A 19,753-nucleotide genomic window follows, 5' to 3' on the forward strand; every position below is an offset into this window, starting at 1 on the left:
ACGGGGTGAAAAATATTTGTGCAGTTCCCACGCAATGTGGGAATCGATATAAGTGAAGCATTGCTTTTTGCGTTCATTCACGTCATTTTGCGGTGATATATTGACGCCATACGACAGTCGAGACGTGATGTGAAATGATACCTTGCCTGCTCCGCTTGTGTTTGTTGTTCTTGCTGCGCTCGACGCTTTATGCGAGCCTTCGTCTCCTCGGCACTAAGTGGTCGCTTCGGCGCCATTCTGGGTTGTAGCGTTGTCGCTCGCAAAACTGCCTCCTCTATCTCTCTCTCTATTTTCTCGCTAACGTTCTCCTCACCTCCTCCCTCTACTGTCGTTTCTGTTGCGGGTGACCACGGAGACAAGCGCGGCAGCTCCTGCGGAGTTCATTTGTGGGGGGTAACGCCTAATTACGGTGTCCAGCGGGAATTGTGCACATGCGACGCGGCGTAAACGTTGAGACGAACTTCTCGGGTCCTCTCTCCTTTGTGCCACACTCCTGTTATGTACTAATGCGATGGCGTAAAGGAGCGCGTGTTGCGGAAAATTCGGTGTGGACGCCGCGGGCGTCGCTTGGGAAATCATCGACATACAAATCGGCGAGCAAGGGACATAATCATCGACATAGTAATCTCTTGGCGACAGCGCATGCCTTTTATGTTTTTGTGACATGGCCACTTCTCAAGCACGTCCTGACGCGGCTGGCGTTACTGGCGTGCGCCTCAACTACGTCCGACAGGCAGCGGCAGCAGCTAACAGCAGCAGCAGGGGCGGCGGCTGCGGAAAATTGAAGAGGCAAAGAAGGCTCACCTGTTCTGTCTACCTTTCTCCAAATAGATTTCATTTGCGTTGGATTTGCGTAATTTTTTTTCATCATTTCGACAGAAGTATTTTGCTATTCAGGTCTAGAATCAGATGTGTAACCGATGGAACCATGGCAACCATAGGCGTTTTTTTTTTTTTTTTGTAAGCAGTGCTTAGCGCTGCTGGTTGAGTGACTCAAACGAACGTATTGCCTTACTGCCGTAACAGGGGCTGTAGTTTTGAAGTAGAATACAGCAACGCCGATGGTGATGTTAAGCTATTATTTCGCGGCCTACGAAACAAGTTATGCCAGACGACATGATTTGATCCCCGTGCAAAGTCGTCTTTACTAGATAACATTGACCCTCTGCTGCCCTTTGCTGTAAATCTCAAGATATAGCGCTTACTGAACGGGCTTCCACACCGCTTACCCATCGAGGTCGCCCTTACGCCTGATTTTTTTCATCCCGTAAAGAAAAGGCCATCATCTAAAGTATGCGCACAGCAGCACCAAGATAGATTGGATCTCGAGGCTCTACGAGTTTTGCTCGTACACGGCGAAGTGTCAAATTTCTTGTGAACGGTAGTTAATGTGAACTTTTTTAATGTCCTCTATGTTCACATTACCTGTTCGTGCTTGTGTTATTATTGTAGTCTAATAACTTTTTTCTTTATTTTCTTAGTGATTTACGGACATGCACTGTTTGTGTGCCATTATGTTATATACATTTCAGATAGCTTTATATATTCGCCATCTTTTTGTTGTTTTCCATACCTAAAAAATGATTTTGGAATAGCCTGACCTTTGGTTGCCGAACTTCACATGTTTCGCATTTAATACAGAAGCAGAGGAGGAAGCCATTTAATGCTCGAGAAATGCAAGTAACCAGGGCCCGTAATCACAAAAGGCGTTCTTACGCTAAAATTCATCGTAAGAGCCGATGCACGCAAATCCTGATGTAGCGCATACTGTTAGCGAGGGCAACCGGCCAATGGCAAAGCGCACTTACGAAAGAAAAGCGGAGCTAACTTTTCCATTAGCTTTCGCTTGCGATGGAGAAACTTTTAATCTTGTACTGACACGTTCCGTCACCTTGAATTTGGCGCTAGCTAAGGTTGGTCCTTGTGACGACGGAATTTCATAATGCTTTGTTCTTCGTCTTTGTCTTTCATCTAATATTGCCCTGCTTGCCGAGACATAGAAAAGCTTGCCGAATTGCACCGCGAGCAACACTGATGTCAAAAGAGATATATATATATATAAACGGGGCGGGAAAGGAAGGGAAGTTAACCGGATAAAATTCTGGTTTGCTACCCTGCACTGGGGGGGGGGAGGGTAAGGGGAAATGAAATGACGTCAAGAGATCAACACCAATAATGCACGTTTTTTTATTGTTGCTTCAAAAACATATAGCGCGAAGCACTTCACTGCCTTGTGCTATACAACCTTGCAAAAAAACAAAAAAAAACAAATAATGGATTACCAACGAACCTAATCTGTCATCTTCCCAAGGCTCACGCTCCGTGCACTCGAATACAGCGAAAAGTTTTCAGAAAGCGCTGCGAGTGTCTTCAAAAGCTTAGGCGGGTTGTGGCTCGGATAATTTGTTACTCGTGCTGGGTCATCGAAAGGATTTCAAGCGACTTAAAAGGCGGCAACGCATCGCAAGTAAAGAAACTAAACTTATATGAAGTGCACTTAGGGGGCTTTCTTTAGTTCGGAATGCTGCTTTGCAGCAACCACTTCGACACTTAGAGCTGTGCTTCTCTGCATAGCGAAATCCTAAGAAGACATGAAGTCACAGAAAGACAGATACCTGAATTGAGAACCCGCGGGCGAACAAGATAAGCCTAAGCCCAGAACCAAGTCCCTGATGAAAACGAAGGCCCATATCGAAACATTGACACAGGGTTGAGGCTTACGCTTCTCTCTTTAGCCCACTCTTCAGAGACGAAAAATACTCTTCAGGTTCTGCTGTTTACGCGTCACATTTCTCTATACTGCCAGTTGCGGAGTACTTTTCTACGACGAGGAAGTTCGGGTTAATGCTTAGTGCTCGTATTGGTGCACACTCGTTCGCTATACTAAGCTTACCCCCTTCATCGTCGCTTCATTTCTACGGTTTGTTGGTCGTAAGCCTCTTTTACTGTAGCAATCGTTGCCATAATGGCACCTCAAGTCTCGTAAAGACCGCTCGCGTATTCTGCTCGATAGCGGCGCGTTAGCGCGCAAAGTTCGCGAACGCTTTTTATCTTCGCCTGACGGCGCCCGCTGTCGGATAAGACGACCGGAATTGGAAGCGCGCATTTGCGTGAAGAAGGGGTAAACACCGCACGAGCCACAAAGAAGGAAGAGGAGTACACGGATGCGCCGAGACCGACTCCATTCTTCGATCCGTCAGCAAGCGGCCAATGGCGCGCGCACGTTGACATGAGTTCGCTTCTGTGCGACGAAGAGTTTTGCGGAGTGAAAATCTTGTGCTTACAGGAAAGAGCGCGTTTACAATATGTTTTATAATTATTTCTTTTTGATATGCGAGTCGTCTGTGAGGGCCACGATTTCGTTGAAATGACTTTACCGTTTTTATTTTTTTTGTTGAACTTTTCGCCCTTCATCAGTGGCCAATGATACGCTTCGCTCGCGTTATCAATATGATCAGTCGGCCGTGAATGATGTATGATAAGATATACGTAGTATCGAGCGGAAGGCATCGCTACCATATAGAGGCTTAGTTTCTTGCTCACGCCCCATCATCAGCTTCGTTCGTTTTCGTTCTTCACAGGTGTTGTTTTGCTGGCGGTGCTAGTTGCGTTAGCGAATTTTTATCGCTTTGCTACAATAATTAATTTTATAGTATGTTCATTTATATATAGTCGCTAACTACCTCCAGTTTCGTTTAATAGAGCACATAATGTCATACGAATTACTTTTTATCAAAAGCAAGACTTGCAAGTTGCTTGTTTGAGAGGAATCAATGCAGTATAACTACTACATTAGAAACGTCTGTCCGTAGATTCTAAGCGCGAAACATTGTCATTATACTGAATAACAATCTTACGGGGCTTTCGTATTGCTACAAAATAACGAATTTTGTTTAAGCATCGAGCCAAGATTGTAGATGAACGAAACTGTGGCAGCTTGGCGACGCTTTGACTGGAGATAGAAATTTTGAGTCATGGTGCTGGTGAGGGACTACTTCAGTGGTAGCTTAATGAACAAAATTCAAGGTCCATTGCGTGGGCAAATGCGAAAGCATCGCGACCAGTGCGCGATGCTTAGACATTATGCCACAACGCTACGTATTGGGTTCGACTCCCACCAAATGTGAGGGCTCAACTTCCAACAATGATCGTGTGTTCGACTACCTCAATTAGCTCTACTTTAGTTAACTGTGCCTTAAGTAACATCGCCTTAGTTAACCCCCAAATTTCTGGGGTTGGCTCCCATCAAAAGTTGTGGGTTCGAGTGCCTTAACGAAGTCTGTCTTAATGAACTGTGTCTCAGTTAACTTCGCCTTAATTTACACCCAAGATCGTGGGTTTGACTCCCACCAAAGGTGGCAGTCGTTCGTAGCCTTTCTCGACCATCGTTTGGTCACGCCACCAAGGCCGGATTTTCCGCTTCATGAGCCATTTATTGCTTTCGCATTATTAATTCACAGTATCAGTCCAACACAGCATGCAACCTAACTGGCGTAAGAAAATAAAACATGTTGCACCTTGAATACTGCACCTCGACCTCGCTTCGTACGTTGTCGCTACTGGATGCATGGTATCACAAATTAAAGCATAACACAAAGAAGGGCAGAAGCGCCGCTAACGTCGCCCGACTCTCTTGATCGGTTGACGTCTTATTGCATGTACCTGATTAGTTTGTATTTCCTACTTCGCTACTGTGGCATAAAGTGTAGCGTATCTATTTACTTCAAGAGCTTAGTTTGTGCTTGCCAAACTTGCTTGGTTCTTCACTGTACACAGCCGCTGACGTAACAATGTGGGTAATAGGTACAAACTACAAAGCAATCAGTGTGCCAAATGGAATACAAAATAGTGCTACACCTCAAGCTTCGCTCATCTGCGACTGCTGCACTGAGTTTGGTCCAGATTGGTTGCGGGCTCTCAACGCCGTGAAGCATCTGCGCTACCAATGCGCGGAGAGCGCCTGACTGTTCTTGCGATCGAATTTTGTTGAGCCTTCACGCCGTTTGTCCTAGCTTGACCAAAACAAAACCAAAATAAATAAAAGTAGAAGGATCCGTCGGAGCGACAAAAATTCGAGTTGCTTGGCACAGCGGGAAAGGCACAGAATCCAATTCTCCCATTCTAGCTGTTCAAATGCCGTGCTTCTTCAAACTGCCGTGTCGAATTTTGGAGACACTCTCTATATGTAGAATATAGATATTTATCTTTGCTTCGCCCCGTAATCAACAAAACTGCATGTTATTTTCTTTCTTTCCGGCCAGCGTTATCTGCGCAATAAATTTTCGTGCGCCGTATTAAAGTGCAAATACCAAAGAAAAAGCAAAAACCATCGGCAGCTTCACCAGTATGTTAGGATGAGCTAGCGGTTCCCGTAAGTCGCCAACGTCAACAAAGTTGCTTTTCAGCAGGCACTTCAAATGCTTCGCGCTCAGGGAGTTCGATTGTGGTAACCTGCTTTAGTATTTTCCTTGCTCTCGCAAACAAAGTGAAAATCAATTTCCCTAAATGCGCGTTACTTCTCTGCTGTCTCGTCGTGTAGTCGCGGATTTGAGTCTGCGCCAAAAATTCGTCCCGTTGCCTTAGCAACCGTGAAATCCTCTCTCGCTTTCTCCCTAACGGAGCAAAAAGATAAAACAATAAATACAAGTGAAACAAATCAGCACAAACTGCAGTTATTGTGTGTTTTTCACGACCTCCTGTCGTTTCGCCTAAACGCCATTTTTATTTCAAGCGCCAGCTTACCTCACCTTAAATGTTTCGCATCATTGCACAGTGTTGCTTAGGCGACTTCTACCAGCGTATGTTGTTTGTTGTTGTTGTTGTTGTTGTTGTTATCACGCCTGATAGAAAACCCAAACCTTGTGGTATGTTATTGTGATGGCAATTATATGGGCCCTCCACGCGCGTTTCTACCATCGCCGTCGCCGTGACGTTCCGTGCAAAGTCCAGTTGTGACAACATCATCGGCGCGTGCCATATGCTGTATGCGCGAGTGAAAGCGCGTGAGGGTGCGCCGACAACGGTGGCTCAATCTCGCGTACGCAAGACAGGAAAGCGGGGAGAAAGCGCGTCGTCTTCCGTCGCGCACAACGCATCGGGGGGAAGGGAGGGAGAGGGGCGTTCGCCTACGGCAGCAGCTGCTTGTGGCGCGGCATATCTTGAAAGTGTTCGGCGATGCCTTGGACAGAGTGGGTCGAGTGCTGACAGCTTCGTGTGCGTTGTGTTCACGTTGAAGCGAGAGGCAGTACGAAGGTGAATTCGCTCGCTGCTGGTGCCGCGCTTTCTCACTCCAGCATTTTGACAGTGAGTGTGCGCGGTCATCGATTGAGATGTGTTCATGTTTGCTTGTGCGCGCGTGATACTGCGCTTATAGATTTAGTTAGTAACCTAATCTTTACAAGTTTATACGACCAATAAAACTAGAAACCTTGCTTCATGTAGCTGTCTACTAATTTTTTATCATGACCGATGCTTCGCCTTTCAGTCGAAATTGTGACTTTTTTGTCTTAGATATGAAAAAACAAGAAGAAAGAACCACTTAGCATTTGTGTGTGTGTGTGTGAAATTTTGTGAAACGGCAATTACGCATTTTTGTTTCTCGTGCAAGTATATACCTATCGAAATAATGCTAGCCTCTTTAAGTAATCCACATAAATAAGTAGGTATGTACTATATCCCAGAAGCAATCTTCGAAATTTGCCAGTGCTAAAAAAGCACCACGTATGTAGTTGCATAGCGATATAGATACTTTGACATGATCTCGACCGGGCGAGGTGGGTCTTCACTGCAAGAATAGTGAAACTAAGACGAAAGCGGGCATCGTGATGATGAAAAAACGTAGAAAAGAATGTATTCACTTTATTGGTACCAGGTTGCGACTCTATCCGAGTCTCCAGTGGTTCTGCCTAACACGGGGGCCAGGGCGGCCTTAAATAACCCCTCGCGGTCTTGTGGTCCTCGATGTATTCTTGGGAAACGTGGGGAACTTGAGGAGGTGTCACTGCGTTTGTCAGGTTATGAAGTCGACGAACTCCTCCTCATCGTGTCTTCTCCTTTGAGTCTGCTCAGGGTGTAGAGGGGGACGCATTTTCGGGGAAGAGGGCAATTAGCTCGACATGGGAACACCCGCTTGAATCTTTCTCACACTTGAGAAGTCGAACTCCAGGCTGATCCTAATAACCTTTTCTGGGACGAGGAATATAATCTCGACGTGGGAAGGCCCAAGTCGTTAAACTTTGCCGGATTTACAGTAAAGTTGTGTCTGTCCATCCATGGAAACGCCCGCTTGAACCTTTCCCACACTTGAGAGGTCGATCATAACAACTTGTATAGCGTCGTAACACAGTGGCATGGAACACCGGATCCGCCATTAGAAGTCATTCAAGAATAGGGTGAATACAGGTTTATTTATTTTTATTTATTCGATGGTACTTATAGAGCGTATTACTTAATTTTACCGATATTACCAAAGTCTGTTATAAGAGGACTCTGGTAACTGCAGGGCCCTGATAATGGCAGGACCCTATAGCTTCTATAAATCTTTAGCGAGGAGCTGTTAAAGGATTTCCACATCCGTTTGCATGCGGCCGTGAAGGTTAGAATGTAATGGAGCGGCTGGTGAGAAATGTTAAGTGAACAGCCAGTGCCTGTAGTTTTTGTTTTCAAACGTCAGCTTAGAGTTTGTAAGGCTGCTGCTGTGGAAATTGACTGTTCGGTGCTGCAATCGCAATGAAGCCTGTTTGCCTGGGAACGTAGTGTTGCCGCTGCGTTCCATTGAGGCCGTTGGCGAGGCCGTGAGCCAGCGAACAGACCTGTAAGTCGTACCTCTGGCCTTTGTTATTCAGATAAGCGCACGTATGAATAAGCAGAAAAACTGAGAATGTTTGATAAAATAGCGAACTGCCTGAATTTCTCGAGTGTGCTTCGCTTACTGTAGTATTCAAAAATCACTAAAAAATTTACCCACAAGAAGAAAACGTTTATATAAAAAGGGAAAAAAAGAAGCTCGAACAAGATATTTCACAGATGCATGCCAATCGCAGCAACTCGTACGTCATAGACAGGGAAGCTGTACTAAGAGAGAATCTACCCGTCTATCCAAGAGTGTATCCAAGATATACAAGGTAACTTACTTCATAACTCTTAATAATTACGTTTCAAAGCATATTTGGGGCTCCGACAAAGGATGCGTTGCTAGATATTCTTTTATTGACATCTGATGTATTTCCTGCACTTCGGAAGAAACAGAATAAAATCTGATGGTAAAAGAAAACCGAACAGGGAGGACGCTGGTCTTCAACATCCTTTGAGTCTTTGACATTCTTTGATTACCCGTCACAGCGGCTGCACGACTGCCGTTGCGGAACTCTCCTTACCAGCTTCGGGGTAAAAATATCACAGAGCGGTGCCAAATTTCAACTAATAAACCCAAACATTGCGAATGCAAGATTCCATTTGCCTTACAGCCCTTCATCCGATTCCGCAGCGGAGAATACTGTGCCTGGACGATAAGGTGCCTGGCCTCTTTTGCTCTCGTTAAATTTAGGTCATCGCAGAAATCAGACAAGTCTACCATCGAGTGGTCAACGAAGGGCATAATCTGACGTTTCAATGGTTGTCTATAGTTAATGCGGCGTATATAAAAAGGATCAAGCGGTGCCCGATCCACTCATGACGGTGCCAAGTGCGCTATCATTTCTCTTTCGAGAGACGACGCAGCGTAACCTAACATCGGATCAATGGAATTCATCGGAATTTAGAACTGCACGCCTTCATACCCCGGACCCTAATCTACAGCTCCGTATTCCATTTGACCTACCACGACGTCAATGCACCCTTCTGACCCTTTTTTGGCTCGGAGTAGCATTTTCAAATGCTTACTCCTTTTTGATTGAAATGTCCAATAGCACAATTTGTAATCTTGAAGCTTGATAAGCAACTGTCGCACACCTCCTTTGCGAGTGTCCTCGTTTCAACCCACAAAGCGCTCTCAGCCATGCTACACCAATTCGACAAGCGCTCACTTATGGAAAGCAAAACTCTTGGAAACTGGCCGACACGAACATCAGCGCCAGCCGCTACAAAGACACTGTTGCGTTATCTAGGTTATACCAGACTGTGTGACAAGTTGTGACTGGGCACTGTGCGAAGCTGAATGTATTAATGGGAAGTCGACACTGTGTATGGTTATATGGCACCTTCAGACTGTGTCGCAGTGCCCACAGACACAGTTGTGTATTGTTATTGTTATTGTCTTCGCTTTCTCTCATGTTTCGCAACTATTTCCCCATTCTCCACTAAGGGTAGCCAGCCGGAGACATCCTTTCGTTAAGTTCCCTGTCTTTCCCTTGGTTTTTTTCCCGCTCTGTCACTCTGATGAGTGAGGCCGTGTTCTGCTGCTTATCCAGATAGTAGTGCCCAGATAAAAGAGAGAGAGAGAGAGAGAGAGAGAGAGAGAAATGGGATGGGAAAAGCAAGATTAACAGGAAGAACTTTTGGTTTGCTAAACTGCATTTGGGAACGGATAGGAGGAAAGCAAGACAGAAACGATACCAACTACTGTTTGAATCCCACCGATGGCAACGGTTGTTGTGGTCGCACCGATGGTACGACCTGTTGGGAACTCGGCGCTGACGCCCGTGGTTGCACCTGGGTCGCAAGCCCCAAGGGTAGCGTTGGCCTGGCGGCCTGGGGTACAACTGGAAGCATCCGAAGGTCCCGGCAAAGCATGAGTCGACTGGTGACAACAAAACAACTTGTTTATTTTAACATCGCAAAGAGTTGGCGGTCAGGTTGACCGAAGTAGAGAGACGGGAGTGCACTTTACTCAACAGAAGAAATCGGAGCCCTCCTTTTGGCGTCCGGGGGCAGCTGTTTTTATACTCTCGCAGTTGAGGGCAAGAAGGAACCCCTCAATAGACGAGCACGTGATTGTACAATGGGATAAGGTGACGCATACTCTCGTAGCGCCGCCGGTCGGGCACAAAGACTGGGAGGAGAAGGTAACTCCTACTGTCGTATCGCCTCCGGTCGGGCACAATGGCTGGGAGGAGAAGGTAACTCCTACTGTCGTATCGCCTCCGGTCGGGCACAATGGCTGGGAGGAGAAGGTAACTCCTACTGTCGTATCGCCTCCGGTCGGGCACAATGGCTGGGAGGAGAAGGTGACCCCTGCTGTCGTATCGCCGCCGGTCGGGCACAATGGCACATACACTCACACACGCACATGAAGACACGTGGCATCGGAACATGCCTGGACGCGCTTGGCGGGGAGCGTAGCGGCGACGCCGAACGGGCCAAAATGTCTGCCGCTTTGTTGCAGTCGCGCCGGCTAAACCGCGCGTCGTAGGCGAAACGTAACACTACGCCAGTTACATGAAGGGAAAGGCAGGAAAGAGGAGCAAGAAAGAGGGATATTTCTTTGTTTTCAACCACCAGGGGGCGTTTTCTAAACATCTACACAAATGAAGACAACTAGGCCTAAGTGCTTAACTATAATTAGTGTTTTCTTCTCAAAAGAAGATTGCTGACGCGCATATGCCAATGTTTACTTAAAGAATACAGCATGAGTTTGTGGAAGCCTTAGTGCGGATAATATTACGCTATAGCTATCACATCACTGCTTCGAAATATGTGCGGAACAGCAGCTATTTTGGCAACAAAAATCTTCTGCGCTGCTCTAATAACTAAAGTGAAAGCACACAACAACAATATGGCAGAATGGTGCATTTCGTTGGCCCAATTCCAACAAATCTTTCTTCTTTTTGTTTATATAAGCAAAGGCCGAATAATGGCCCACTTCAGTCTTGTTTCGACACCTCTTATATAAATATTTTGGAAACGTTATATACCACGATTTCTAAGCACCTCACTTCGCAAGATGTACGACGGCATCGCAAAAGAAAGGGAAGCCCGAACAAAGGAGTGCGAGTGAACGTGTTTTCACTGCATAGTGACTTCCTCGCAGGTTTGTCGACAGCATGATGAACCACCAGCCATTGTATGGTCTATTAACCTTCCCCTGTTACATCCACGCTCCTTGCATTTCTTCCTTCCTTCATTTGCATCCTCTTCCGAGGCCCATTTTCAAGCATGGGAAAGTGAGTGATGCACCGCTCCTCTGGCATCGCCCTTTTTCTCCGCTTAAGTTCGGCTCTTTCACGCGCCATATTGCAAGGTTGATAGCGGTAATAAAGAACTTGGAAGAGCTGTGGAAGAAGGCGGCTTCCACGTGGTGCGGAGTTTCCTTGCGTCTGTGTGCTTACTCCGCATTTTCCTCATTCTTAGAGCCTGGTGAGCACGTAATTTTGTGCATTCGTGCGTCAGTGTGAGCATTACTTCTTCGACAGTGAACACAAATGGTGTTGTGGCAGCTACGGGAGGCTTGCAAAGCAGTCCACCAAGTTACGACTGGTCACCAAAGACAAGAAAAGAAGGAAAGAAAGAAAGAACATATTTAGGCTCTGGTTGTTCTTTTTTCTTTGTTACCTTCTTTTTATTTGATTGCTTTCCCATGCTTCAGCATTTTGCAAGCCGGAGGCCCTCGCGGGCTTTACGATGCTGGCATTACAGTGCTCTGTGCAGAATGCAAGGCAAGGCCACTCGTAAGCCACAGTCGACGCTCTTCCGGAGGAAAGCGGAGAGGACTGCGCCAGACGAGCCGGGCAGCATACTTTTATGGGATGTGATCCTTATCCCTCTCTTGGTGGTCGCAAACAATGGGGGGCTTGCTTCGTTGACCTACCTAGCGGGGCTCTTAGGCACGTTGATGGTGTTAAAGTAAGTCTCTCTTTGTTTACCATTGCAAGTAGACGAGATGGTGGCGGGTGAAGAGAAATGAATGAAGCTCTTTCTGACATGGCACTGCTTCTGATTAAGACTGGCCTGTGTGCTTATTGCTCTGCGGTACTAGTGCAGAGAACAGGGCCTCAGTATCAGTGCATAGCACAGAAACTGCCGTGCAGCATAACAACTTGACCATTCACTGTCGATTTGGGAAAGTGCGCTGAAAGAGGCACATAGTGCGGATTAGGCTAAAGAGTGTTACTCGAACTGTCCCTTGCTTTAGGTTTTGAAAATAAAACGTTTGTGTGCACAAAAGCAATATTTATATACATAACCTCCGACTTGAAAATACTAGCGCCTATTGATTTGTATTAGGATTCTGAAACACCAACTTTCTTTCCGTCCGCTCATTCGTTCCTTCTTTCGTCGGTCTGTGGGTCAGTGAGTGAATGAGTCAGTCAGTCAGTCAGTCAGTCAGAAGATCGGTTGCTTGATGAGTTAGTTAGTTAGTTAGTTAGTTAGTTAGTTAGTTAGTTAGTTAGTTAGTTAGTTAGTTAGCTAGTTTGTCGATCAGTCGGTCGGTCAACCGGTATTTGTTCATCATGCCTTGGAACAATAATGTGGACTTACAGAACATTACAGGCAGGCCGAATATATGTAAAACCTTTTCATAAGTTGCAGGGGGAGAGAAAAGAAAGGGAGATACATGATGGGGGAAACTAGGACCTAGGCATTCTACATGATAAAGGATTCAGTGATAAGTACTCTCAATTCGCTAGAAGTCACAGTTTTCTGCTATGCAGAGTCTAAGCTTGTTAATCACCATCATCATCAGCCTGGTCACGCCCACTGCAGGGCAAAGGCCTCTCCCATACTTCTCCAACTACCCCGGTCATGTACTAATTTTGGCCATGTTGTCCCTGCAAACTTCCTAATCTCATCCGCCCACCTAACCTCCTGCCGTCCCCTGCTACGCTTCCCTTCTCTTGGAATCCAGTTGGTAACCCTTAATGAACATCGGTTATCTTCCCTCCTCATTACATGTCCTGCGCATGCCCATTTCTTCTTCTTGATTTCTACTAAGATGTAATTAACTCGCGTTTGTTTCCTCACCCAATCTGCTCTTTTCTTATCCCTTAACGTTACACCTGTCATTCTTCTTTCCATAGCTCGTTCCGTCGTCCTCAATTTAAGTAGATCCCTTTTCGTAAGCCTCCAGCTTTCTGCCCCGTAGGTGAGTACTGGTAAGCAAGACACAGCTGCTGTACACTTTTCTCTTGAGGGATAATGACAACCTGCTGTTGAGAATGCCTGCCAAACGCACCCCAGCCCATTCTTATTCTTCTGATTATTTCAGTTTCATGATCCGGATCTGCGGTCACTACCTGTCCTAAGTAGGTGTATTCCCTTACCACTTCCAGTGCCTCGCTACCTATCGTAAACTTCTGTTCTCTTCCGAGACTGTTAAACATTACTTTAGTTTTCTGGAAATTAATTTTTAGACCCACCCTTTGGCTTTGCCTCTCCAGGTCACTGAGCATGCATTGCGATTGGTCCCCTGAGTTACTAAGCAAGGCAATATCATCAGCGAATCGCAAGTTACTAAGGTATTCTCCATTAACTTTTATCCCCAATTCTTCCCAATCCAGGTTTCTGAATGCCTCCTGTAAACACGCTGTGAATAGCATTGGAGAGATCGTGTCTCCCTGCCTGAGGCCTTTCTTTATTGGGATTATGTTGCTTTCTTTATGGAGGACTATGGTGGCTGTGGAACCGCTATAGATATCTTTCAGTATTTTTACATACGGCTCGTCTACACCCTGATTCCGAAATGCCTCCATGACTGCTGAGGATTCGACTGAATCAAACGCTATCTCGTAATCAATGAAAGCTATATATAAGGATTAGTTATATTCCGCACATTTCTCTATCACCTGATTGAAAGTATGAATATGGTCTGTTGTTGAGTAGCTTTTACGAAATCCTGCCTGGTCCTTTGGTTGACAGAAGTCTAAGGTGTTCCTGATTCTATTAGCGATTACCTTAGTAAATAGTTTCTGGGCAACAGACAGTAAGCTTATCGCTCTATAATTTTTCAAGTCTTTGGCGTCCCTTTCTTATGAATTAGGATTGTGTTAGCGTCCTTCCAAGATTCCGGTACGCTCGAGGTCATGATACATTGCGTATACCGGGTCGCCAGTTTTTGTAGAACAATCTGCCCACCATCCTTCAACAAATCTGCTGTTACCTGATCTTCCCCAGCTGCCTTCCCCCTTTGCATAGCTCCCAAGGCTTTCATTACTTCTTCCAGCGTTACTTGTGGGATTTCAAATTCCTCTAGACTATTCTTTCTTCCATTATCGTCGTGGGTGCCACTGCTACTGTACAAATCTCTATAGAACTCCTCAGTCACTTGAACTATCTCATCCATATTAGTAATGATATTGCCGGCTTTGTCTCTTAACGCATACATCTGATTGTTGCCTATTCCTAGTTTCTTCTTCACTGCTTTTAGGCTTCCTCCGTTCCTGAGAGCATGTTCAATTCTATCCATATTATACTTCCTGATGTCAGCTGTCTTACGCTTGTTGATTAACTTCGAAAGTTCTGCCAGTTCTATTCTAGCTGTAGGGTTAGAGGCTTTCATACATTGGCGTTTCTTTATCAGATTTTTCGTCTCCTGCGATAGCTTACTGGCATCCTGTCTAACGGAGTTACCACCGACTTCTATTGCACACTCCCTAACGATGCCCATAAGATTGTCCTTCATACCTTCAACACTAAGGTCCCCTTCCAGAGTTAATGCCGAATACCTGTTCTGTAGCTTGATACGGAATTCCTCTGTTTTCCCTCTTACCGCTAACTCATTGATCGGCTTCTTATGTACTAGTTTCTTCCGTTCCCTCCTCAAGTCTAGGCTAATTCGAGTTCTTACCATCCTATGGTCGCTTCAGCGCACTTTGCCGAGCACGTCCACATTTTGTATGATGCCAGGGTTAGCGCAGAGTATAAAATCTATTTCATTTCTAGTCTCGCCATTCGGGCTCCTCCACGCCCACTTTCGTCTATCCCGCTTGCGGAAGAGGGTATTCATTATCCCCATATTATTCTGTTCTGCAAACTCTACTAATAACTCTCCCCTGCTATTCTTAGAGCATATGCCAAAATTCCCCACTGTCTTGTCTGCAGCCTCCATCTTGCCTACCCTGGCTTTGAAGTCGCCCATCAGTATAGTGTATTTTGTTCTCACTTTACCCATCGCCGATTCCACGTCTTCATAGAAGCTTTCGACTTCCTGGTCATCATGACTGGATGTAGGGGCGTAGAGCTGTACGACCTTCAATTTGTACCTCTTATTAAGTTTCACAACAAGACCTGCCGCCCTCTCGTTAATGCTATAGAATTCCTGTATCTTACCAGCTATAGCCTTATTAATGAGGAATCCGACTCCTAGTTCTCTTCTCTCCGCTAAGCCCCGGTAGCACAAGACGTGCCCGTTTTTCAGAACTGTATATGCTTCTTTTTTCTTCCTAACTTCACTGAGCCCTATTATAACCCCTTTACGGCCCTCTAATTCTTCCAATAGCACTGCTAGACTCGCCTCACTAGATAACGTTCTAGCGTTAAACGTTGCCAGGTTCAGATTGCCAGGTGCAGCCGTGGCGTAGAGGTAGAGCATCCACCTCGCGTGCAGAAGGACCGTGGTTCGAATGCCGGTGCTGCGCAATTTGCCACCGGAGTAAAAAAAAAATCTGCGTGTTGATAAAATTGCATAAACAGCCCTGGAGTGCGGCCTGATCCCGGTGACCAGAACCGATAACGCACTCCCTCACCAGAGCAGGATTGGCCATCCTGGTGCAGTACATGGTCACAACCTCCTATATGAACACAACAATCAAACCCCGGCCCTCAGTCCCCAGCAGCTGCGAAGCAACTGACCACGGCGGCGGTGAGATCTGCGACGCAGCAGAGGGTGCTAAGAATCCCTTGTTCCGGACAGGCCGCCATTGGAATCTGGAAGCTTGTTAATATCGAACAACAAAATAAATGTTTGCTCGTGCTTCAACGCGGAGCATATACCTAGGCTCAAAGTGGCGCGCTGCTGAAAATATCAGGCTTTACACTCTGGCGAAAAATGCTGATCATCGATGATCCGAAAACTGTCCTCACTGACGTTAGTCGCCTCGCCGCTTTGAAGTTGCCCGTCTAACTTCGTGATATTTGTGCCGCAGCTTTGTGCCCTTTGATCATTTCACCATCTTCGAGAGCGCGCCCGTATTTCATTTCCAGACGGTGCCTGCGTAGTTGCATCACACTTTCACAGCCCACGTATGCGAACTCATACATTTTCCCTTTGCGTGTGCATAGATCATCTGAAGCCCATGTAATTCTTTCTTGCGCATTACACAAATGTGACTCAGGTAACGAGTTCTGCCACTTGTTTCTCCTTCAGATGTAACCAGGGCTTGCTTGCTCTTTCCTCAACACCAACTTCGAGACGCCGCGATAACGCCATTAATAGCATCGACCTTGATGACGTTCGAAGAAGAAGGTGACGGTTAAATAGATGCTTTCGTCTTGTTTGTGGAAAAAAGCTGTTTTGTTTCCAAGTATTGCACACTGAAGTACGCTATGTCAAGCGGTGTGTTCAATGGATGCTGGTTGTACAAGCGTTCCTCCTTACAGGAGACAGAAAATCACTTTCTCGAGCTGTGAAACTGGAGGACAGCCGTGGTTACACGCGCAGTTTCTCTTCATTAGGCAGCTTGTCCGTTTCTTTGTGCTAGGCTGTTCTCTATTCGTGTGTGCATAGCTTCTTTATCCTCGATGGGTGCGCTGGTTCCACAGATTGGTTTCCGCCTGTTCTCTCGCTGGGTGATTGCCTAGGTGCTTACAGCTCCCGCCGGGAGCTGCTGCCTGAAGGATATTGAAAGGCAGAGTGAGATGGTGGACCAAGGCGTGAGCAACGTTCCCGACAAAGGAACACTAAGCGCACGTCGGCTGTACGTAAGGCCGAGTATCGACGTCGAACCTTATCGAAACAGCCGACGCGGCGCTTTACTGTATGATTGATCACACGAGCTATTGGAAATTGTGTTCGAAAACAACCTTGCAATAGGAATGATATTGAATATGAACGATATTTATTATGTTGTTTAAAAGTGTTCAGAAGCTCTTAACTTCTATTCCTGAACTACACCTTGGAGTTCGTTCAATTCCCGCTTGCACCAATGTTACTTTTCTTGGCATACATCTTGACCCTAACTTTACATTTCGCTGTCACTTCCAACATCTCAAGCAGAAGGCTGCGTTTGGCATCCGTGCATTAATCAAACCTCGCCCCTTTTTTGTCTCGCGAGGCTCTGCTAGCGTTGTATTACGCTGTCATTCATGGTCACATTAATTACGGCATTGTTTTATGGGGCAACACGTACGCTTGTCACTTATCACCAATTAACATATCCTAAATCAGTCAATACGCATTATCACCGCTAGCTCCATGCAGTCCAATGCCTCTGTCTTACTTCGCGCGTACAATATCTTGCCTGTTAATAATTTGTTCCAGTTTACCATACTCGTCTTATTCCACAAGTTGCTTCATAATAACCTTACGTTTCTGTTAATTGCAGTTGACCTTTTGCAGAATAAAAATATAACCAGATTTGCAGCTAACAACAGTTTCTTGTTAACCCTGGTTCATACCAATTACGGCAAAAAAGACATCTGTGTTTGCTGCAATTTCTCTTTGAAATCAATTACCATGAACAATAAAAACCTGTACTTCTCTTCAAATCTTCAAAAATTACCTGAAGCATCATTTCCTGCGTTAACTGTACTACCATCTGACGGTGTATCTTTGACTTCTGTCTCACATGCGATTTCTTGTGTTTCATCCATGCTTTTTCGCGACTTTCTTTTATAACGTGCTTTTTCTTCTTTGCTTGATTTTGAATGAAATGCATAATATTGCATTTGATCTGTTGATGTTACTTGATAATAACGCCCATTTGCTGTCTATAGATATCAGCAACAATGTTGTTATTGTTAACCAATGGTCCCACTACAGTTCTTTCACTTTGGGACCCTCCTCTGTATATTTGTGATGTTGTAACAACATTTTTTTGGAACCAATAAATGTAAATCTGAATATGAATATGATTTCTGAGGTCGACCACCCACACTGGACTATAGGCGCTCGTGTAACGCACATTCAAAATGTGTTAGCCAGCCAGAACGCGAAGAGGCTGCACCTGTATATAGGATCACATGTCGCGAAATCAATTTCCGAATGAATTCCGAATGACCGGAAGACGAATTTCAGAAATATACTTCCGGCGTATCGCTGCAGCATTGCCGGAAGGGAACAGGCCGAGCCACGAGGAATGTACTGTCCTTACGTAGTTCAATGACGTCTCACAATGACAAAATTAGCCTTCTCTTGGCACTAAATTTACGTTGCCAATGGGCTTTGCCTGGTTGAACAGCGGGACCGCGGACTATGACGACGAAATGCCGTTGCTACTGAGGTGCTCATAGGAGTTCCAGGGCCTCCGACGCCTAACTGAAATGCCGATTTGCTACTCTTACCTCGCGCGGAGCTTACAATAAACGAGGCCCCATCGACATCGCGGTCGACCTCCTCTTTGACTTGACCTTTTTACAAGACGCCAAGGAAGCCGTTTTTCTTCTTGTTTCCTTTTTACTGTTTGTCTTTGGCGTTACATGTGCGGAGACACGCCGGGCGTGTCATCCCGGACTATACTTACGCATGAAGACTGCAGAGACCGTCTATTAAGCTTCCATTTATGCAGATGGGTCGTAATAAGGGTTGCTATCTTGACGCAGTGAAGCAGTGAGAGACGCCCGAGCGTGCTGCTCTGAAATTTCCCAGTTGGAAAGGAGCATCCTATAAGAAGGATGCCCCCTTTCCAGCAGCGTTTATTAAAGGCTCTAGAGTTGAAGTCAGGGCCCATATACATCCAAATGTATGCATGATTAGAAGAGCGAAAGGTTACTCTGACTCTCCAGCGAGGAACTCTTTTCCCAAGGATGCTTTTAGCTGCTCTGGTTATCTAGCTTTTATCTAAATGGCACTCGCATAGAAAATGGAGAGGGCGATCGAATGAGATATAGGGAAGAACGTGCTGCGCTTTAGTTGTTTTATTTGAGGCCGTGGAATTGTGTATCGACTACATCTATATACCTGAACACAAGAGACAAAATATTCAGAAGAGAGGGTTTCAGGCTCGAGGTACCCAGCAAGGCGGCATTTACAGTGTTCATAGTGTCCGAATAATTTTTGTCATTATCAGTTGTAGCAGAGCTTTATTTCTGATTTACCAGTGTCTGGTAGTAGGATTAGCTTTCTATGCGCGCGTTATCGGCTACTCTTTTCTTTCTTTAGCGCCTTCAGAAAGCTAAAGAAGGAAGGAGTGAGGTAACTAACGTCACCTGCACTGATAGGCATTTTAAACAATACTTTCCGACGGCGTTTGGGCTTATTTATACATACTTTCATAGCTTTAAATACAAGTCGTAAAACATCTGTTTTGATTGCCCAATATTGCCTCTCCTCGAAGTTACCTGCGCCTGAAACACCCACACACTCACAATTATGAGGTGTCCCGTTCAACCCCTCGTACTTGGGGAAGAAAATACTGATCGCAGATGGCATAAGCTGCAGTGAACATCTCAGCCAAATTTTGCAGTAGTGCCCCCTAAGTGGAGCTCACCAGTGGAGCGCGAAGTCACTTTTTTCTAAAACGTTCTCTTTTCAACAAAAACGTTTTCCTCACTCTTTTGTGGCTGCCTCATTTCTTAATACAGCTGATTCCCATGCGCGGCGGCTATTGGCCAGTTGGCTGAAGTAAGCGATAATTTGCGTTCTGAATTTCGATGGAAATTACGGACTTCCAGAATTACGACTATCGCACTATCGCTGAGTATCATCTGCTAGCGCTCGGCCACG

This window comes from Dermacentor variabilis, chromosome 4, assembly GCF_050947875.1.
Source record: "Dermacentor variabilis isolate Ectoservices chromosome 4, ASM5094787v1, whole genome shotgun sequence".
Classification (NCBI taxonomy): domain Eukaryota; kingdom Metazoa; phylum Arthropoda; class Arachnida; order Ixodida; family Ixodidae; genus Dermacentor; species Dermacentor variabilis.